Raw genomic sequence first — 23,348 nt, 5'->3', positions numbered from 1 at the left:
GAAATGAGTTTATTTTCATATTTAAAAATTATCACAAAAAGGCACCCATCATTTTGTAAGCAGTTTTGTGTACAGAGAATAGAATGTTGGGATAAGATTTTCATGGATAAGATAATCACATATTTCTATAGTGATCGGTTGAAGTCATGAATTAATTTTTCATAATGGAAATAAACAAAGTATCTCAATTCAGGTTACTTTTAACATCCACATTGCATATCTTGGGCCTGATTGAACTCTCTCTGTCTCCCTCTTTTTTTAACCCTTACCTTCTATCTTAGAATCAGTACTAAGTATTGATTCCAAGGCAAAAGAGTGGCAAAGACTAGGAAATTGGGGTTAACTGACTTGCCCAGAATCACACAGCTAAGAAGTATCTGAGTCTACATTTGAACCCAGGACCTCCTGTCTCTCATCCTGGCTCTTTATCCACTGAGCCACCTTGCTGCTCCCCTAATGGGATCCTTATTTAATAAGGTATCATTTCTCTAGGTGAAAGGGATATGGGTTACAGTATAGACTTGACTGGCTCACTATAGGTAGTTTATGACAGTGTTGGAAACTCTACCTTGGGAAATGTATTTTGTCACGAAGACCTCTTCTTCTTCCCATAAGATTGATGTGATTTTTTGACCTTTTTAAAATTATAAGTTTGAAAACTTGATCCTTAGTCTAGGCTAGGGTTAATTATAAGCCTACCTTGCCTTTTTCCTTAATATGGAAGAATAAAAATGGAATCTCAAGGAAGAGGGGGGAAAATGGAAAGAAGGAGAGTAGCCTATCTTTTGTTTTGTACTTCTGTGATGAGTCCACTAGTAGATGGGATCAACCATTCTGCCATTAGACAAACAGCTGAAAATGCTTCCAACTTCAGATTTCCTAATATCTGAGTTGAATGGAATGCTGTTTCTCAGCCAATTGGTGCAATAAGTGGTTCATTAAATGTCTGCTGTGTTCAGAGGGCTGAACTTTTTAAGGGAGTCTAGAGAATAAGTAGAATGTATGGCTCTTAATCTCACATCTGGCCAGATAGGGAGGTTGATCATGCACACATGAAAAAGATAAGAGTACTTCAAGACCATCTATAGACACATGCAAATTAATATACTGCAAAAGGAGGAAAAAACCTGAGAACATTGGCATTTAGAATAGAGAGTCCAAGTATTTGAAGACAATATGTTTCATAGACAGTAAGATAAAGTGGGAAATTTTACTCAGGGTTTGGAGAGACTTTGAATCCTCAGTTCTCATCAACTAATTGTGTGATAAAGGGTAAGTCACTTTGATCCTGTTTCTTCATTTTTTAAATGGTAGGAATACTTGGCCGAGAGAGTGAAGTCAGTCATATAGTGAAGTCAGAGGTGTTCTGTGTTGAGAAGTATAGAAGAAAAAGTACTTCAACTTGGATCCTTGAAACCAAGTTTGAATCACAGCTCTGCCATTGTGTCACCTGTGTGATTTTTGGGCAAATTGCTTCTTTTCTCATGGCCTCACTGTGGTGTGGAGGTACCCTAGATTTCGTAATACCTTTCTGGTTTGGGGGAATCTCTGCCGTGCCACACTGAGCTTCATGGATGAGTTTAATGATGGACTGTGTGTCCTTCAGCTGAAGACCATTTTAGTTAAATTCAAAGAGGTGCATGACCAGGTTAGCCATGAACTGATAAGTTTTTCAGACATAGCCAATCGCAAAGGTCTTCTACCAAATCAGAGAGGATGAGTTTCAAATTGTGCTGATGGAGGGAATAGCTGTTCCAGTGAAATCCTATATCATCTAACTTCAAGTAAGTTGAACAAGCTAATTGTAGCATTTATATTATAATAGAGGTAGTAGTTGAATAGAATTTATCTGCTCACTCTCCAGTGTTTTGTGCTAATTTCCAGAACCATGATGATTTGATTGTTATGGTTAGGTTGGACCCAAGAATTTACTCTTAAATAACTTTAGGAGGAAGGAAACGAGCATTTATTAAGCACTCATCATGTACCAGGCCCTCTGCAAAGAGTTTTACAAATGATATTAAGAGCCCTTTGATTTGGGTGCTTTTTTATCCTCATTTTATAGTTGAGGAAATAGTCAAATGACTTGCTTAGGGTCAAATAGCTAGTAAGTGTATGGGGTTGGATTAGAAAAATAGGTAGAATTTGCTGGTCACATATGATCATAGATTTAGAATTGGAAGGGACCTCTGAAACTGTTTTGTTCAACTGATTTTTTTAAACAAATAAGGAAACAAAATAAGTTACTTGCCAACTTCACATAGCTAGTATCAGAAGCAGAATTTGAACTCAGTTTCTAACTCCAGGACTAGTGATCTTTCCATAGGACTATAATAATCAATATTCAACTTTAGTTTAGACTGAATCCAACAGTGTTATAAAGGTAATTTTGCAACTGTATTTAATAAAGACAGAATATTTTTCTCTGTGCCTGAAGTTATTGTCCTTGACTTTTATTTAGTTAGTGGGCTCATATGAGACGTTCTTTGTAAGCCAAAATATACTCAAGTACCCATGGCTATCCTCACACCACTGAAGCTCCATAAAGGATTCTGAGTTTTAAAGTTTTAAGCACTATTTACATTTTCTCCATCATTTTCTTAGGTCTAGAGTCACATTTAAAACAAACTAAGTCATGATTTGTTGCTTTTGCTAGTTTCTGAGGTATAAATGATCACATTGAAAATTTAACAATTGAATCCCCAGGACTTAGAACTAGATCCAGTATAAACCTGAATTTAGAGATCATCTAATCCAGCCCCCCCTCCTTTTTTTTTTAATAGATGAGGAAGCTAAGGCTTAGAAGGGCTAAGGAAGTTTAACACAGGTAGGAAGGGGCCAGATCTAGAATTTGAGTTCCAAGTTCAGCATTCTTTCAACTCTATCAAACTCCTTTCTTGATTTTCAAGATTCTTAGACTAAGTTTAAAATTGTATGTGACAAGAGGGTCCATTAAAAATGATCTGCTGCTTTTGTCTTGATGTATCTAGGACAAAACTACACCTTGTCCCCTGACTACATATGATCCTTACCATTTTTGAAAGCTTTGCTTCCCCTGCCTTCCCCACCCTGGAATCTGGAGTCAAGGAGCTGGACTCATGAATGTGGGCTTGGCTTGTTTGTCTTTTGTAGCTAAGTGAAAGGGGTGAGCAAGGCAGGTGAAAGTAAACTCTTGGGAAAACCCATCAGCTATAAGGTTTATTGATCATTATTGACTGTTGATTGGGGCGCATTTGACAAGGAAACTGATAAAGTTTTATTTACATGAAGTCTTTGCCCTTGGGGGACCCAGGCTTTGGGTCTGGTCAAGGAGCAGCAAGGATAATGTTCATGCCTCAGGCAGGGGTAAAAATACATTTTCTGGTTGTCAGCCCTTATGGATCTCCCAAATGTTACTATTAATGTGCAAATTGAAAGGGAAGAGTTCACAGGATAGTCTCCTGGGTGGCACATTGGCTTTTATTTTGCCCTCTTGCCCTCCCTAAATCTGCTGGGGGTGGATCATGGGCTGTGTGCAGACTGCAGGCGGTATGTCATGTAGTTCTCTTGTAGACAATGCTCTTTGAATTGGTCCCAAAACTTATTGCATTGGACTCTCTCCCATTTCAAAAAGCTGAGTACATGCTGTGACTGCAGCATTTCCAGTCTATGCCAGCCTGAGGAGCAAGAGCCTAGGATTGGAAACCAAACTGGAGGCTCCACATGGCAATGAACAGCACAACATTTTGGCTAGAGGCACTGATCATGTTGGAAATTTGAAGAAGAGGTGATTTTTTTTTCAAAGAATGGTTAATATGCAATTACTCCTTCTGGAGATGCATTAGAGCCTACTTTCTTTTGAGAGGCTGGAGGAAAATGATTTTTGTTAAGGATCTTGACGACTACTCTGCAAAGGATAGTAAGGTTCATTCAAAATGCCTTCTATCCTGGAGTTCATTTCAATATGGCCACTCTGTGCCTAATATATGTACATTCAAAATCTCGCAGGTGGGGATACTAAATTTTATCCTTTTAAAATCTGAATTATTAGCATAAGTGGAAAAAATCTTAAATGACTTTTCCTTCTTTCCTGATAGACGTTAAAATCCAACAATCCAATTTTGGTGAAATTAAGTAAAACAATTCTCTACTTGTATAAACAGTCAAATTTTATGGTTGAATTATAAACCCCGGGAAATGGGGGTTTATAATGAAACTCCTGTCAAAATATTAACTATAGCTATATGAAAAAAGCTGTTATTAAATAGCATCTTGATGGCTTAAAAACTTTCTTTAAAAATCTCTGTTTATTCATTATAATTAAAATGCCTAAATTATAATGATCCACTAAAAACAAATAGTTTTAATCTTTTCCATAGTTCTCCATATGATGTTAATGCTCTGTACATTAGTATTGATGCCTGAGTTTAATATTGCTTTCTCTATCATTAAAATTGCTAACACCATAGCTTTGGAAATGTAAATTTGAATACTTAATTATGTTGCTATAAACAGCCACTCTAATGCCATGTTCTCATCGACAATGATGGGCCTTCTTCCAGTGCTGGCATCTCAAGCAATCATGCTGTCTGCTTTCCTGTTGTATATACAAGGAAAAATATTCCCACCTGAGGTCTCCCTCAAAGTTTCACTTGGGAAACAGGATATGATTAGAAATATTTTTCCAGTTGCACATTGCTCAAATTCAGTTTTGCCTTTACTTGGGCTAAATGATGCAAACATAGTCCAGCCTCCTTTCCAGGAGTGTGCAATTACCTTGAAGGCCCCTAGTAAAAAGCCCTGGCTAATTGAGAACACTTGCTTTTCCTTGCAATTAGCAAGGATATCCTCTTATTAAGAAATGTCCCTATTTTTTCCTGCAAAAAAGGTGGGTTTATCTTTAATGAACTAAGAGTTTGGAAGCTCTGCAAATTAAAGCATATGCAGGCTATCTTCTTGCTCAAGGGGACATACACCACTGCTGTGTTCGTGTGAAGTAATAATGAGATACCATAAGCAAACAGTAGAAGATTCATGTCAGATGGTTCTCCAATAACATTAGAAAAAAAAGCAGCTGATGTATGGGATATTGAAGGCAGATTAAGTTGTTAATGTATATTAGTATATTCTTAATTTCCTTTTAATTGAAAAAGACATATTGACTTTAATTAGAACCATTTCACAGGAACTGTCAATTAGCACATGTCAAACTAGTTAATTCAGAACAGAATTCTTTTAATTAGGGTCTGCTTTCCTTTAACTGTGGGGCCAATGAAATCAGCCTTTCCTTATCAAGATTTTAAATGTCTCTAAGACATACAATACAAATGTAGTCTCTTATCTATTATTAGAAGCCCATATGGATAACATTAAAATGATGATGCTGGCATTGTTCATGCAGCACAAATCAGAGTCCCTTTATGACTGAAAAAAATGGCTTTGAACAAAGACTATTTTAAATACACAGATTTATCCTACTTTAAAGAGACTACAAAATTTATGACATGCATGTTCACATTTAAAGTATTATTTAATATGTCTGCTCAAATAAATGGGCCTATTCAAACGTTTTGTGTGTTCTATCAGCCAAAGACACATAAAACACTGTCAAGCCATACAGCAACATTTTTTCCTTAAATGAACTGTAATCAAAAAGGGAAAACAGTCTGAATGATTTTTTTTTGAACAACATAAAAACAGCATTGTTAACTTTCATTGCAGCTAAAGATTTAATACCAATAGTTGATACGGTGGCTGCAACCATTAGTGAGCTAATGTGATCTTGGTAATCAGACAGTGTAAAATCTGAATCTTGGCTCTTGCCTAATGCAGTGATGTGAAATTACAGGATCCTATGCCTGGCATGAAGAAAGAATTGCCTTAGAGTCTATACACTGGATAAGGTTGGAGATTTCACCAGTGATGTGGGTGTGTTCAATAGGGGATCAGTCTTGAAAGAGAGATATCACTAAAAAAAATTAATGGGAAATCGAGTTTCATTTTTATCCTGTGAGCTTTAGTCACTGTTTTACTGACCTATATCAAGTGAGGATTACAGAGATTAGTGAAAGGAATACTTAATAGCTCAACTGTGGATTCCAAAGAGGATTATCTCGTAAGATATTTTATATATCCTGATACTTTGTTTCTCCTCCTATTGGGCTGATTAACTCAACTCCGATGATAGCATCCTTTTCTAGAGTGGGATATGCCAGTACAGTGTTAGTGTGTATACCAACAAAATGAAATGGAGAATTATATGCATTGAGTGAATTTGATCTACAAAAATAGTTGCATTGGCTGATTCATGTGTAATTCAGGAAAGTCCAAAAACCTTAATGAGTAAGGTAGATTTAATTCACAATCTGCCTTTCCAACTCCATCTTTTCCCTTAATAGCAGGTTCATTCACTGCTTCCCGCTCTTACAATGATCTATATATCATGTTTTAATTTTCTACTTCACTCAATGGAGATACACTCTAAGTTCAGTTAACCCTTTCTTCAGGAAAGATTGAGTACTCAGGTCAATTACCAAATGGAAGAATTTTCCATTGACTTTGTCATACAAAAGTAATACACAAGAAATCTTCTCAAAAAAAAAAATTCAGCCACTGTTGTAGAAGGAAACAAGCCTTAACCAAATGCTTCAACAAATCTAGTCAAATAATTTGAACTTTATTTAAGGATTCCTTTTCTCATGGTCATTATAGATCTTGAAAGCATCTCAGCAATCTGAAACCAGTAAGCTTTCCTCGTATATTATTATGTTGTTTTATCTCTCCCAGTGGCTAATATAGCTATATTTTGATTCATATTTATTCATAAATCTTGTATAAGTCTGTAGCAGTGACAAGATTAGTAATCTTGTACATTGGTTTTTGGAAGAAGCCATTTATTGAGATATTCGTGTTGCTCATGCTACCTACTGTGACAATAAGTTAACAACTTAGTATGTTCTATATGATCCATTCACAAATCTATTTTGGCATAACCCTGTCATGTATATTCATAAATCATGTTATTGTGGTCTCTTTTGAAGTTTTGCTCATACGTTTAAATATCACTGCTTTCAAATATTTTTATATAAACTATCAGGAGCACTGACACAAAACTTCATTACCTCCTGTCTTTATACCACAAAAGAAAAAATGCTTATGGTTTTAGACAACTTTTTTAAAAAGCTAAATCAATTATCCATGATTAATTATCCCATCATAAAATTAAGTGAATATCATAACAAAAAATTATTAGGAATTCACTATGTGGAAAGGTCCAACTGCTGCTTCCCCTACCAGCAACATTCTAAACAATGGTTTAGTCTCTGTTTTCCTTTCCACAGCTAGGAATTTCTAATTTATGTAATATCTTACCAACACATGAACTTTACATCTACTATATCACTGAAACCTCACTAACAACCCTATAAGATTGATAGTGTGAATGTTATTATCACCTCTGTTTTATAGGTGAAGGAACTGAGACTCAGCTAAGTGACCTGTTCAGGGTCATGCTGGTAATCAGAGGGGGGGCTGGGAATCAAACCTAGATTCCTTTGACTCCAGGTTGGAGGTTAAAAAAATTACACATATATGTGGATAATATTACATCATCTGATATACTACATTGCTTTCTTGTGATTTACTTGGCAAATCTTTAAGATCACTCCTGCAAAGGATTATGATTTGAACACTGCATTTCTCTCAAATCTCTGTCGACTAAGTAGGGTGAAGAGGAGCAGAAGGATAGAAGAAGGAATCTCCCCAGCTTTCTCAAACCTTCCAAGTGGGCCTTCACAGTAAGGTTTCATTTAAAGTATTGTGAATTTACAGCTGCCATATTGAAATGTAAGTATAGAGCACATCACAAAGTCAAATGTAACATTTTCTTTATATTCTCCACTTGTGGATTTTTGTGCCAGTGTTTCAATGTGAATATTTGGATATTTGGGGCAGGTGCTTCCTTCTCAGCTAAATTACTGACTCTCAGTTTACCATTATAGCTTTAATTCCTCTACTGAATCTTGAAAGTGTTTGGTCTTCAAGAGTTCTCTATTAAATGCATACCCCCACCTCCATGTAGTGCTTCAGCCATATGTTAATAGTTTAGCAGAGATCAACAGGAATAGCGACCAGGAATGGCACCTGGGACAAGGATATTTGCCTAGGGTGCCAGGGGGAAAGGGCACTGATAGGGGAAGTTAGGAGAGCTCCAAAGACAAACTAGCTACTTCACAATTTGTCCCTAGGGCAGACTGGATGATTAAGATTTGACTGGACTAGAAGTATTTGATTTTTCAGCAAACACTTGAAAATAGATCAAACATTTTAGAATTATTCTCTGATGCCTGAGAAGGATATGTTAAAGCTGGAGCCCAAACAGAAGCTAGTGTCTTTAGTAGGGATGAAAAATTAATCCATTCAGGAATTGGGTTTGCTTATAGTTCTCCTGTGAAGGATAAGAATTTGTTAACTGAAATCAAGATAGAGGATCTCATTTAATCTGTCATTACATGATGATAAAGACTGAACTTGGATCCCTGCTGCAATAGGACAATATCATGTTTAAAAGGAGCTATAGCTATCCACTTCTTGAAGGGTCTTAATTATCGTAGGTGTGTAGGGAGTATGGACCAGGGGTCTGGTACGTAAAACTATTCACTATGCAGACTCATGTTAAATATTTTTAATGAAGCTGAGACATTTTTGTTCAAACAAATGAAGGTTTTGCATTGACAATGTCAGTATAAATAGTATTCTGATGCTAGTTTTGAGAGAGTGCCAGACTAGGGAGTCAGGAAGACATGTTCAAGTCCTGCCTCCACCACTTACTGGCTGTATGTCTGGGGGAAGTCACTTGGTCTCAGTTTCATCATCAATAAAACAAGAAGATTGGCCCCAGTAACCTCTAAAGTCCCTTCTAACTCTATATCTATTGTTCTAATTTTGTTTCCTTCTTTAGACATTAGTGTTAGTTAATCACACACTCTCTCCTAATCCTAGATAAACCTGTATGTAACAAATTACAATAGCAACACATATAAAGAAGAAATTCCATCATTTACTGTTTAGCACTATAGACTCAATGAATAATGTGTGTGAACTCCCTTATAAAACTGATTTTGGATTTATTTTATATCAGACAGGAATTTTTCAGATCAATATTTTGATAATAGGATTAGAGACTTTGATGATTACAAATCATTACCAAATGTCACAGGCATGTGCATTAACAAAAGTAGGATCACCAGAATCAGCACTATAATATTTTAGTTCCTTGATCTTTGGTAGAAATCCCGAGGCCCTTGCTCACTTTTAGCCTATGAAAAGTTGACCCCCAAGGCATGACTATTAAAAAATGTTTAAAAGGCTGCAAGACACATGGATTTGACTCAGCTTGATATTCTTTTATGGCTGAGGTTCTTAATAAAAATTGTATTTTTACTGATTGGTCACGTGAATCCTGTGCTGATCATGCATTGTTCATGAGTCAAACCAGAAGTCATTTAAAAATGGCTAGCCTTAGGAAAATGTAATAGCTTTTTTTTAGCAGATTATTTAAATCACTGCAGCTATGATTTCAAATAATTTATATCCAAACAGAAAGACTCCAGTAAGCCATGGAAGATACTCTTGAAAGGAAAGTAAATTTAAGATTAAAACTCATTCTGTTGCTGAATTGTTGAAGAATTTTAAAATTGAAGAAGTGATTAATTATTTCATGCTGTCCTAAAACTTTTATGTGAATGATGTTATTGGACAAAATAAAATTATGTGGGCAAGCATATGCAGTTTCAGTCTATTCGATGTAAATGTATGCGAATGTATAAACATATTTTCTAGCTAATGTTCAACAAATACCCAACATTTCATGACTATACATTGCATGATTGACTTGGTAAATTAAACTCTCCCCATCTCGAGTGTGTTGAGGGAGATTCTTTTGTGTTATTTCTCATTGAATATTAGCCAGACCTTCAAGTTAAAGTTCAACACCAGTCTGCTGCTCAACAATTAACTGTACCCTATAGCTTCAGAGAATGTTAGAGCTGTAAAAGGCTTTGAGGTCATCTAGACCAAACCCCTTAATTTTATAAATGAAGATACACAAAGGCACGGAGAGTTGAAGTGACATGCCTAAAGGCCTCATTGTACTTAATGTCTAAAACTCTGATCATTGATTCTTTAGGTCTGGATGCCCATTTAGTCTAACTTTTGTGAACCACTAATGTCCACCAGCAACATTCAAAATGAATGTTAGCTTCTGCATTATCAGGGAATGAACCAATTGGTACATTCAATAAGAAATCTGAATTCTCCTGAAAGTTGTAATTTCTGGAGATTGCAACAGGTCTTGAAAATGTCTCAAAAGAAATTTATTAATTATAGCAGGTTGCATGTATTGACATATCTGTTGACAATCTAGTTCTTTTCTGACTTAACTGATTCCAGGATCTATATTATAGACTCAGCACTTCAAAAGGCTGTGTAAATTAACCATGGGATCAAAAGAGTAAATATGATTATAATTTATCACTTTGTTCATTTAAACACAGTTTTTATGTGCCAACAGTGTCATGTCAGGTAAGAATCCATCTGTTAAGTAAACACATCTCTTGGTTGAGAATAAAAATGTCAACCCAGGCAAAATCCACTTTGTAAATGCTTGATACATATTAAGAGACTCCTTATAGTTATTGTACTGTATGTTTGAAGATGGCCCTTATTGGTAATTTTCTGATTGTGACGATGTGATTGAAAATTCTTATTCTTAGTATCCTTACTTTATGCTATATGCAAACATATAGTTAGGAAACTATTAGCTACTGAAGTAGGACTTTCTGACAGGACAGTGATGTGCTTTCTAAATAAGCAACTTGACTGTTTAGGATGGTTGATTAGTTGATGGATTGTTTTCCCAGTGACTTCTCATCCAATTTAGTTTAGCTTTCAGTTTAGGATTAGGCTTCCCACAAAGGGGCTTCCATTGACAATCTCACCTGGAATTTCCAAGAGTATAATTTTAAATTTCCTGGTGAGAAGTCATGTTCATGGTTTAAATGGCAGTTGGTGTGCCAGTTCAACAGCACCGTCTACCATCATTTTGAAGATGTTTACTTTGTTTTTTTTAACCTATTTTCTTCTAGCAACTAGAAGACAATAGGATTATTCCATATATTTGTAATGTTAGGAAAATACATAGCAGAGTAACTTGACAGAGAACAAAAATCAGCTCATTTTTTTCAAAGCAAAGATTTTAAAATTGGAAAAATACACCAACATAATAATATCAAATGAGAGAAATGTTGCATGCAGATTTCTGTTTGTCTATTAATCCCCACAAATGACTGTATCCTTTTATTTATATAAGTAACATCAGAAACAAACATGTTACCAAGAATACGTTCCAATTTAAAAGAATGGATAAACACAATATGAATTTAATGTCAAAAATTTGTCTTTAAAATGGATTTTAAGGTTTAGAATGTGAAAAGAACTGCAATTTTAAAAGCATGTCATATGTATCACCTGTCAAATGAGGGAAGATTTTATTAGATGATCTCTAAGTCCCCTTCAACTTCTAATACTCCAAGTCTATACATGCTATTCCCAAGAGTCATGTGGTGATCAAATTCAGTACAGTTTTTGATGTAGAAGCAAAGTGGAAGCAAGGGTCCAAGTTATGTACCTTTTGAATGATGCAAAGAAACCTAATTTCATTTTAGTTGTTTCTGAAATCTCTGTCTAGGCACATTGGCAACCAATTTCATTTTCATTGTAATGCATGGATAGCAAAGTCACATACTCTTAAGATAATGCAAAGGCCATAAGGAATGGAAAGAGAAAAATACAATTTTTGTTGTTGCTGTTGTCATTTGAAATTTCCACAGTGTCTTTGCACATTGGGCACCATTTCATTTTTATTGCATTGCACTGAGAGCAATGTCACATTTCATTAAGTTAACACCAAGTTAGTAAAAAAGAAAAGCAGAATATTTTGCTGCTATTACTGTTGTTCAAGATTTCTGTCCTGTAGATACTTATTTTTTATGGCGATGAATCATTTCAATAGGAGAATACATTAGGAAAAAATGTGGCTTTTTTAGTCAAATTAACTGCTGACTTGAGCTTCGACCTGGGGTTTTCTGTGTGTTCCCTGTGCTATGTGAGGGTAAACAGGTCAATCTACTATCATTGGAAACTTTTTTTTTTACCACCAACTGGCCAAGGAAATATAACTAAAATCATCCTTTTTTATACTTGCCATGTTTCCTATTGAATAGGAAGGTCCACCAAGGGTCTTAGCAAGTAAGTTGGTAACCCAAGTTACATGTTTTAGGAACCATCAATAAAGCATACCATAAAGAAATAGTGAAGCTTAATCAAACAAATGTTTGTCTTGCCTAGGTTGGTTTCTCTAAAGTCAGCTTTTAGTATGTATAAACTGGAAACACCTCCTCTCCAGCTGATGGTAATTTGGCACTGTAGAAAGCTTACTGAATTTGAGGACTGAGGATCTGACTTTGTTACCCTGAATAAGTCATTTTTCCTTTAAGGGCCTCAGTTTCTTCATGTGTAAATTCAGGGCATTGGTCTAGATAATTTCTGAACTTCCTTCTAGCCTTAGAGCTATAATAAAAATAGTAATAATAACAACAATAATAATAGTTAACATTTATATAGTGCTATGTCAAACCCAGTGGAGGGGATTGAGAGGAGGCTAGAGAAAGAATATGAATCATGTAACCATGGAAAAATATTCTAAATTCATTAAGTAAATAAACTTTAAAAAAAGAAAAAGTCCTGACTATTAAAAAATCCCATTTATAGAGTGCTTTAAGGTTATCAAAGCACAACTTTTGTGTGTAGATGGTATTATTATTGTCCTCATTTTACACATAAGGAAACTGAGGAGAAGGGATTAAATGATTTGTCCAAGGTCAGACATTTGGTGTGTGTCTGAGGCAGGAGTTGAATTCAGGTCTTCTGACTTCAAGTCCAATTCTCTATGCATGACACCTCCTAATTTCTCCATGATCTCTGAATCTAAGAAATTCACTTTCAAGAAACATTTATTTAAAGTCTCATACACACGGAATATCTACTAATGTCTGATGCTTTATCCTGACAATGGTGATGACCATAACTAGATTCTTAAAGCCAATGCCAGCTGAACACAACTCTGACAGTTTCTACCAAGCTGGAACCAAGCTGGAAAGGTTCTGAATATGCCCTAGAAACATATTGTACGTCTATCACCTCAGGAACAGCATAGCTAAATTCGGAAAGTCTCATCACCAGAAGGTTGGCTACCAGGTAATGATTTTTTTTTGGCCTCAGTAACTGATGAAGACTCTCTGAAGGCATGGAAGGGTTACGATTTGAGTGAGTGGGAAGAATACTCTGGGTAATGAAATCACTAGACTTTTCACAATATTGAAATTGTGTACGTAAGACCCTATGTTAACATAACATGATAACATGAGAGCTAAGGTCCTAGGTTAATATCAGGACCAATGGGAATCAACAACAGCAAAAGACATGATCATGATATCAAGGAGAATAAAATGAAAGCATGATACAAAGTACTATGCATTTTATGATTTAAAACTTGGAGAGACTTTAGAGACTACTTAGTTCAATTCTATCATCTCAGACATAAAGGCTTGTCTAGGGTCAAATAGTAAGTAGCAGAGGTAGGATTTGAATCAAGTTTCTCAGATTTAAAATTCAGTTCTCTTTCTCCTAAGCCATGCAGGAGTTTAGAAGGAGTGATTATTTCAGATTGGGTTGGAATGGACCAGAGAAGGCTTCACTTTCTGGATGAAGTGACATTTGGGTTAGGCTAGGGTAAGTAGAATATCTTCAGTATTTAGTTCTAGAACTATGAAAAATATTAATAAAATAATTTTGTTCATGGATATCTTGTGTCAAATATTTTTCATTAGGCCCCTAGTCTGAAATCAAGGTTGAGCAACAAAGCTGATTGATTGGCTGTGTCCAAGGCTGTCCTGAGGAATAGTTAGAGTATCTAGCCATTATCATGATATGTTTTGAGGGGCATCCTGTATATAATTCAACCTACTAGAAATTCCTACCCATAGTCATTTCCTTGAGTTAAGGTATTGCCCACCGAAGTACTCTGTTAAAATACAAATATGTTCCCTGGGATGCATAATGTGTGAATCCATTAGTACCTTAAGATAGAATAATTTTTCAGATTAACTAACTGCCACTTAGAGTCATAGGATATAAGAGTTTGGAGATAACTTAGAGATTTTCCTTTATTTATTCTTTGCTTATTTTATAGGTAGAAAAAATGATACCTAAAGAGGTCAAGTGACTTGCTCTAGCCACCCATCTAGTTAATTGACAAACATTGATTTAACCCCTTGGAAAAATAGGAATAATTCTGATGAATGCCATAGCCAACTTTAGTTCCAAAGGACTGATGAGAAATCATCCTATTCACTTTTTGATAGAGAAGTGGTCGATTTAAGATGCAAAAAGGGACCCTCCTTTCTTTTTTCTTTTTTTTTGGTCATGGTCAATGATGGAATTTGTTTTAACTGACTAGACATTTGTTACAAGGATTGTGTTTTTATTTTTCTTTTTTTTCAATGTGAGGAGGTAGGAGCAAGAGAAAAATGATGTTCATTCATTGAAAATGAAAGAAGGAAGGTAACAAACATTATCAAGTGTTTAAGGAAGTAGGAGAAAGGGCAGGTCAGTTTTGAAGAAGATAAATGGAATGGCTGGTCAGGAATAAAGAGGACTGTCTGATTAGGCCAAGTTAGAAAAGAGCACCTTGGTTTGGTATCAACATTACAGTCCTGGACTGTTGTGACAGGGAAGGTCAAAGAAGAAGGTGAATGGAAGGGCAAAAATACACTTAGTTTGCCCCATTTTTGGATAACTTTAATTGTTATGAAGTTTGGCCTTATATTGAACCTTAGATCATTGTACTTTCCATCAGTTGCTTCCACTGACTCCTTTGGAGTCAAAAAGTATATATTTAATATCTCTTCTCTTTCAAAAAAGTATTGTTCACATCCTTTTTAAATCTTCTCTTCTCTAAGCCTAAAACCATCACTTTTTTTCTAAATTATCTAATTATGGCAATGAATGCATCATCATCTTTGTTGCCTTCTTCTGGATGTTTTCTAGTTTTTTCAGTGTTTTTCCTAACATGTAGTATTCAGAAGAGAAGACAATGGTCAGAGATGAAGTTGGAGTCCATTTAAGGCATTGGGGATAGCCTGGGCAAATATATGGAGATGAGAAGGCAAGGTGTGATGGGGGAGAAGTAGTACATTTGCAATGTAGAGTGTGGGAGATTAGGCTGGAAAGTTACAAGAGAGCTATATTGTGAAAAGTCTTAATTCAATCAGGCATTTATATTTTTTTCCTGTAGCTACCAAAGTTTTCAAATAGGGGTGACATAATCAGTTCTGTATGTTTGGAATATGATTTTGGCAGTTGTATGAAGGATATATTGGAGAGGATAGAGCCTAGAGATAGAGAAACCTATTAGGAAGCTCTTATAATAGGCCAGGTGAGGAGTGATGAAAACTTAACCAGAGCAGCAGTAGGCTGGGAAAAGTGGAGGTTACATATGGAAGAGAGATTACAGAGGTATAATTGAGATAACTTGGCAAGTGATTGAATGTAGACACTGAAGGAAAAGAAAGCTCCAAAGATGACTCCATTTTTGAGCCTGAACGTTTGGGAGATTGATGGTATCATTAACAAAAACAGCAATGTTGAAAAGAGGGCTGAGTTTATGGAAGACTTTAATTTTGGACATTTTGAATATCAGAGACTCATAAAATCTGGGAAGAGATGTTCAGCAGGTGATTAAGGATGTGAGGCTAAAGCTCAAGGGGAGAGATTATGTGGACTTTTAGATTTGGGGAGGCAGGAATAATATGGACATTTCAATATGATCTACTTTATTTTTTAAATTTTATTTAATTGATTAATTTTGAGTATTTTCCCAGGATTACAAAAATCATGTTCTTTCCCTCCCCTCTTCCATAGCCAATACATAATTCCACTAGGTTTTACATGTGTCATTGATCAAGACCTATTTCCATATTATTGATATTTGCACTAGGGTGTTTATGGACAAGGCCACAATGGAGAGACTTTGTAGAGGGAGGAGAAGAGAAGGGAGGACATAGTCTTATAGGGACACTCACAATTAGTGGGTGAAAGAAGGAAAAATGGCCAAATGAGTAGCAAGGAAATTTAGAGGGAGAAGTGCCATAGAAGCAAAAGAAAGAAAAAGGATGTAGGAGGAGAATTGGTCAACTTCATAAAAGTCTAAGAGTTTGATAATTAAGAGAAGTCCATTAGATTTAAGAATTAATCTCATTGGTAATTTGCTAAAACCTGTTTGAGAAGAGTAGGATGCCAAATTGTAAGGGATTAAGGAGTATCAAGCCAGGAGGAGGAGTTAGGCTATCCTTGCTTCCTCTTGCTACATTCATACCCTCTCTTTACCACCATCATGCAGCAAGTATCTCTCTTCCCTTAAATTTTCTTTATTCTTTAGATGCACTTTCTCATCTATAGACATCTAATTAATTTTCTCTTCTTTCACAAGCTCAACACTTGGCTTCTCATCTTTTTCACTACAACTCCTAACCCAAATGAAATCACTGGTCTTCTAGTTATTCAGGATTTTTGACTCTTAAAAAAAAACAGGACCTCTCATCTACAGGTCTGGCTCTCTACTGAGCTACACAGATGCTCCTGTATCTTTAACTCTTTTGACCTGTCTGTAGTTTTACTCAACCATGTACAATAGTGGTCACAGCTGAACTAGGATAATATCTGGAGAGAAGGAGTTATAGGAGAGAGGTGCTTTATTGGAGGTAGAAATAAGCTTTGGCAACTTAGTGGACATGTCATAATGGATGGAATGCTGAACATGGAGTCAGGAAGAAAATCTTCCTGACTCCATGTTCAATACTCAAACTCTACCTGCTCCAGTTTCTTCATCTATAAAATAATAGTACCCATTTTACAGGGTTGTTCTGAATATTAGGTATATCAAAGTACAAACCTTAAAGAACTATATAAATGATGAATACTATTGTTAGAGGTATTATCATCATTATTTAGAGTGAATGAAAGGGAAAAGTTGAGGATAACACTGTCGTTTTGAATCTAGAGGACAAGAGGGAAATGCCCTCAATGGAAATGGGGAAGTTAAAAGAAAGGGAAGATTCTGGTGAAAAGATGCTAAGTCTGATTTTGAACATGTTGAGTTTGATATGTTTATAGGACATCTGGTTTGAAATGTCTAGTATGCAATTGATGCAGGACTGGAGCTCAGGTTGGAGATATAGATCTGGGAGTCATCACCATAGAGAGGATAATGAAATACATAAGGATGAATGAGATTATCAAGAGGGGAAATATATATATAGAGAGAGAGAGAAGAGAAGAGGGCCTTGAATGGAGCCTTTGGGGGTATACCCACAACTATGGGAGTGTTGTGAATGATGAAATGGCAAAGGAGTCTGAGGAGTGGCCATACTGGTAGGATAAGAATGAAGAGGGGAAAATACCTAGAAGAAGAGGGTACTTAACAGTGTCATATGCTTCATATAGGTCAAGAAGGATGAGGACTGAGACTTGGCAATTCAGAGATTATTGGCAACTTTAGAGATCAAAGTTTCAGTTGAGTGATGAAATTGAAAAGCCAAAGTATAAATGGCATAGAAGAGAGTGAGGGTAAAGGAAGTGAAGGCAATAATTTTAGGGAACTTTTAGAAGGATTTTGGCTAAGAAATCTATGTTTAAAGAGGTGGGGGAGAGAGAGAAACAGATAGCCAGAGACAGAGACAGAGATACAGAGACAGATAGAGAAAGAGACAGAAAGAGATACAGAGAGAAAAAGAATCTTTAAATAGTATTTAAAGGTACATCCTGCTTGGGCCTTTTGGTATTGAACTAGAAGTGTAGAATTTAGTCAGATGAAGGCGATTTACTTGCACCCATGGGTTTAACATGAATCACATGCAAGTATAATAACTGATTATACTTGTAGTTATTGCTGTAGTTTTTTTTTTATTCCAATGAGGTCCTACTCTGATGTCTTATAGTATCAAGTGTCCAAATTGGTATTTGAATCCAAGCTCCAGAGTAGAAACCCAATGTTTTCTCACTATACTCAATTACCTCTCCTTGAGAGACAAGGACTAAATGTTCAACTCATTTGCCTGTGATAATGTTTTATTATTGTTTTATTATTTCTTGTATAAATTGAGTAAAGCTTTATCATCTACCAAACTGCTTGCCTTCTTCAGGTGGAAGGGAGGAAGAGAATTTAGAACTCAAAATTTTAAAAAATGATTGTTAAAATTTTATATCTAATTGGGAAATATGCAATGAAATAAAACTTATTTTAAAAGGTTTTATTATCAAAAGGGGGACCCTATGGGTCATTAAGAGAAAAAGTGGCAGAAGGAAAGAGAAAGGGAGAGATTGAAAAGAATGATAGAGAGAATAAAAGAAAGAGATTAAAGAAGGGGTATTGAAATTGGAAAAGGCTGAGTTTGAGAGAGAAGAGAGGCAAAGAATAGAGAGAACATTGAAGAGAGAGAAGGATAGAAAAAAACCAAAATTTCTTTCCCAGCTAATATCTCCTTTTTGTAACCCATACCCTATCAGGTAATTCTGTCCTGCCTTCTTATGATCCCATTCCATCTCCTGCATGATTTGGTGTCTTGAGAATTATGACCATTATTGCTATCATTGCCACTAGTTTCTTCACTACTCATTCTTCTGCTAACAGCCATTTTCTGGGAACTTTTCTCTAGTATCATGACTTTCTTCCCTCACCACACTGAAAGGAACTTCTCAAAGTGATTCAATGATATGCCAGTGGGCTTGGCAGAAGAAAAGGATGTTATATGAGTTTCTTAGACAACACAGAACTGAGATGAAGGAGAAATCTTCAGCAGCCTTAGATGCGACAATGTTTTAAGTATAAATAGTAGTTATGCATTATTCTCTCTTGCTTTAAGTATGCATATGAATTTTGTATTTTCAATATTTCTTTTGTGGTAGAAGAAATAAATATCTGATCTACTTTTTGTACACAGTATACTTTTGTTGATAGTTAAAGTGGAACAGTGGATAGAGTACTGGACTTGAACTCAGGAATACCAGAGTTTGAAACCTCTCTAAGATATTCATTAGCAAGCTACTTAACCTCTTTTTGCCTCAGTTTCCTCATCTGTAAAATGTATCTATCTTACAAGTGTTGTTGTGAGGATCAAATGAGATGCTATATATAAACTTTACAAATCTTAAAGTGCTATATAAATACTAGCTATTATTATTAATTTTTATTATTAGAAGGGAATCTATTAATCCATTTGGGAGAAGACTATAGCTATGACCCAAACCTAAGATTTAAGAAAAATTCCCTGGAGTTCTGTATAGGAATATAATGAATTAGAAACAAAAGTAAAATCCTAACCACTGCCTTCAAAGCCAGGCTAACATAGGACTGAACTGGGTCCAGGTAAGTCCAAAGCTGGGATCTATTAGGCCCCCAGGGGTTCTCTTTGTTCTCTGAGATAGAAGGCTATTGCATTATATAGTAATGCTGACTATCAGCCTATTGAGAGCAGGACCTATTGTTGCTTCTGCTTTGTATCCTCATCTAATCCCCATATTAGGTTGATAAAGGACTATTGGATTATATTACATCTGATACTTTTTAGAACCTTTGAAATTTATAAACTCTTTGATCTTCACAATTACCCAGCAAAGCAGATAATATGTTTCTCCCTGTTTTACAGATGTGGAAGCTCTTACCCAGAGAGGATGACTTGCCCAAGTGCAGGTGGCTAGAAGTGGATGAACTTGGGCTGGATCTGACTTCATATCCAGTGTTCTCTTCATTATAGTACACTTGAATTGGAGATCCTTCAAGTCTAAACCCAAATATTCTCAAGTTACTAATCATTGTGTTGATTTGGATATAGATGAAATATCCATTTGTTTACCCTGCACAGACTTGCCTATGCTGATAACTACACACTGCAATTTATCCCTTGTGAATGATTTTGGGAAACTAAACAAGCATGTTTAGGAACTCCAGTTGCCTGGCAAGTGTTTTTTAAAGACAATCTAAAAGGACCAGATGAACATCCCATTGAAGAGCAATAAAATGAATTCCTAAGACTCAAGTTATAAATCTATGGATTTAGAATAAACATCTTTCCCTAGAGTATGTCTGGACCAACATCATTTTGGAAAAACATGTATTATGGAATCTGGACAGTTACCCTGACGATTTAATTTGGAAAGCATTCTATGCAATTTGAGTAATGATAAAAGAGGAAACCTGTCACTTTCTGGTTTCTTTCCCTCTTGTTAACAAAAACCAATAACATTTTATAAAATGTTCATCTCATATTTTTGTTAGTATAGGTTAATAAATAAATAATACATTTTGAATTCAGTATGACTTTGGTTTATGTCATGAACATGAACAATGAGTCAAGTCAATAATCAGTCAACAAACATTTATTAAGCATCTACTATTTTCCAGGCATTGGGCCAGAGGCAAAAATTTAATCTTTCTCTTCAAAGAATTCACATTTTAATGGAGCAGTCAATATGCAAATAACCATGTACTTTCAAGAGAGATGCAGGGTAAATTGAAGGTAATCTAAGAAATAATATTGAGTTGTTGTTTCCAATAGTTTATGATTTTTTAGTGACCAATGGCACTTCTTTAATACACCTACATTGGGATTAAGGATCAAATTTGGGAGTGGAACAGAGCAAAGAAAAGTGGTCCATATGGAGATCAAGCCAATAACAACTGAGCCAACCACAATTTACATTTATCTTCCAATTGGTTTTTCCAATAGGTCAGAATCAGACCTTGTGCTTGCATTTCCTAAGTGGGGAAGAAATAGGAGCAAACTGTGGAAGTTAAAAAGAAGAAAACATAGTCTTACTGTAGGTACCTCCCCCCCCCCCCTTTTAACAATTAGAGCTTCAGAAAACTGAAATAAATTGCTTCAGGGTAGGAGTAACATTTATTTTGTAGGTCTATTTTACTAAAGATAGGATGGCCAATTGTCTAGTATAGTCAGGAGCAGATACTTTTTCAGGTATGGCATAGATTAAATGTCTGTTAGTTATTTGAATTCTGAAATTGAAGTACAGAAAAAAAATTATGAAGTCATTAATCTGTAGTAAGCATATTTTAAAAAAGTATATATTATATGTGTGCACATAATTTAATATAGTAGTACTGCTCTCCCTTGCTTGTCTGTGTTATCTTCTTTAGTATTTATTGGGAAAAGAAATGAAGGGATTGGAAAAACTGGGGGATTATGGGAGTTTTGTATGGGGGTTTGGAGGAGTTGAGGGGAGAGAGGGAATATTGCTTGGTGAGGCAAAGGAGAGAGATGCCCCCTGCTGAGAGGAAGCAGTAGGGGTCCAATAAGATCTGTTTGTCTTTGAATGACTGAACTGATGTTGAGCTCCCTCTATGCCCAGAAAAGATAGTCCACTTATAGGACTGCGAATTCAAATAATATCAAGTTCATTAACCAGTTGGGATTGGAGTTTTTTTCTCAGCTTCAGAGCTGAGGCCAGGCCCAGTGGCTAGCAGAGGGTTTTTCCCACTCCCATCTACTCTATATCAGTCCTTGCTTTGTCTAATTCAGAGTCTTAGCAGTAGACAGAAAGCAAACAAGAACAGGTCTGACTTTCAGAAGTGATTGGGCCTGAGTCTTTGGGCTGAACCAAGAAGAGGCACACCACACCAGACTGGGCTGAACAAGCTCCTCCCTCCTCCAACACCAGGAAGCAAGTCAAAACCCAGCAGGAAGGAAGTGCTAGTCACAAGACCCAACTGCCACTCCCAGTTGCTCCTTCCTCCACCAACTATCAGTCTTGTTTCCTTTCCTCACTTCTGAACTTTATTCTCTTCTGTGTATTTTTAGTTTTATTGGTTCCTCCTTACTTCTTTTTTTGCATTGCTATTATTACCTCTCTGTTTCGTCAACACTTCTGCCACTGCCCCCAACATGCCTCCCTTGGTAGTATATTTGTCATACCTGAAAATTACATCTCATTTTATACTTGCGGTCCATCATCTTCCATGATTTAGGAAACATACTTACTCATCAGTTTTCTGTAGTTGTGACTAGTCATTGCATTGTTTAGAGTTCTTCAGTAATTTAAAATTGTTTATATATACATTGATATGGTCACTGTGTAAATAGTTCTCCTGACTCTGTTCATTTCATTCTGCATCAGTTCCTTAAAATTTTCCAATGTCTCTGAATCTGTTCAGTTCATAATTTCTTGGTACAAATCTAATCTGGTCAGTGTATCATCTTTTAAAATAAACACTTTGTTAATATTTTATCCAATATTTTATATTGATATTCACTATGGAAATTTTTATATTTTTAAAGATTTGCTTAGGTCTGAAAAGGGAGCCCACTGAGATCACCAATTATTTTGCTTTTGCTGACTATATCATCCTATAATTTTATTGATTTTTTCTTTAAAGTCTCAAATGCCATTTGGTACATATGTATTATTGATACTATTTGATTATTTATGGTGCCTTTAAGTATAATATAGTTTTCCTGCTTACTCTTTTCAACTATGACTAGTTTTTATTATTTTGTTGTCCAAGATGATACTTTTATTTTTTAAAGTTTGTCTAGATGAAAATAGATCCCAGTCTTTCATTTAATTCTTTGTGAATATTTGTGTTTCAAATGTGTGTGTCTGATAAACAATATACTGTTGGAGTCTTCTTTACAACTCCATTTTCTATTTTATACTTCTCCCCCTCTCTCATTTCCACATCCATTTCTTTCCTTTCTTAAAAATGAACAAAGATGGACACACCTACAACCCGGAGCCTTATTTGTATGATTTACCTGCATCAATGACATTTTCATTCTAAAGTTTTTATCCTATTGTAATGTAAGCACTTAATCACTTACTACTTCCAATTTCTCAAATATTTACCTTTTAAAATTTCTCTTGCCTCCTATGTTTGCGTTTCAGAGTTTTCACTCAGAACTGATCTCTTTATCAGGGATGATGGAAAATCCTCTATTCTATTACAAATTTTCTTTTTTTTTCCTCTGTAGGAAAAGAGATAGGAATCCCCAAGTGAAGTCATTTATATATAGATGAAGAACAGTATGCCATGGTTTAAAAAAACATCAGGTAATTTCAACATTTATTTATAATGGACTTCAGAATGATATTCTCCTTCCAAGTTTCCAACAGATTGACTTTGTAATTATGCTGTGCTTAGGATAATATTTAACTTAGTTTTTATACTAATGAGCACTAGTTGA

General features: G+C 35.5%; 1 long non-coding RNA gene across 4 annotated transcripts in view; it reads left to right on the top strand.

Annotated features, from left to right (window-relative positions):
- LOC103094312 (uncharacterized) overlaps positions 1-22,397 on the top strand; it is a 102,160-nt gene extending 79,763 nt beyond the window's left edge. The window contains exons 6-9 of one of the 4 annotated variants that reach the window (XR_008917890.1): positions 7,701-7,824; positions 10,166-13,293; positions 13,728-13,827; positions 19,800-22,397. This is a non-coding gene — a long non-coding RNA (uncharacterized LOC103094312). Of the gene's footprint in view, positions 1-7,700; positions 7,825-10,165; positions 13,828-19,799 lie in introns of all 4 variants that reach the window. The other 3 variants (XR_008917889.1, XR_008917891.1, XR_464531.3) reach the window with 3 other exon arrangements.
- Positions 22,398-23,348: the final 951 nt, after the last annotated feature.

Source organism: Monodelphis domestica, chromosome 3 (assembly GCF_027887165.1).
Source record: "Monodelphis domestica isolate mMonDom1 chromosome 3, mMonDom1.pri, whole genome shotgun sequence".
NCBI lineage: Eukaryota > Metazoa > Chordata > Mammalia > Didelphimorphia > Didelphidae > Monodelphis > Monodelphis domestica.
The sequence above is the reverse complement of the archived record's forward strand: the minus strand, read 5'-3'. Positions and strand labels throughout refer to the sequence as shown.